Genomic DNA, 442 nt, shown 5'->3' on the forward strand with positions numbered 1-442 from the left:
GTTCAGGAAGAACAGCGAGGGCTGGGGGCTGGGGGCAACTGTAACAGGATGACACTGCAGGTCCCTGCCTCCAGGACGGTCAGTAACGGAGGGATTGAGAGAGGGGGAACAGGGTGGGGATTGAGAGAGATGGGGGAGAGGTGAGGACTGAGGGAGAGGGTGGGGATTGAGGGAGACAGGGGAGAAGGTGGGGTTTGGGGGAGAGGCTGGGGATTGAGGGAGATGGGGAGAGGGTGGGGATTGAGGGAGATAGGGGAAAGGATGGCGATTGGGGGAGAGGCTGGGGATTGAGGGAGATGGGGGAGAGGCTGGGGATTGAGGGAGATGGGGGAGAGGGTGGGAATTGAGGGAGAGGGAAGGGAGTGAGGGTGAGGAAGGGAAGTGATGGTGAGGGTGGGGAGTGAGGGAGAGGGAGGGGAGTGAGGGAGAGGGAGGGGAGTGA

This window comes from Rhincodon typus, unplaced genomic scaffold, assembly GCF_021869965.1.
Source record: "Rhincodon typus isolate 14 unplaced genomic scaffold, sRhiTyp1.1 hic_rhity00006858, whole genome shotgun sequence".
In the NCBI taxonomy this organism is placed as follows: domain Eukaryota; kingdom Metazoa; phylum Chordata; class Chondrichthyes; order Orectolobiformes; family Rhincodontidae; genus Rhincodon; species Rhincodon typus.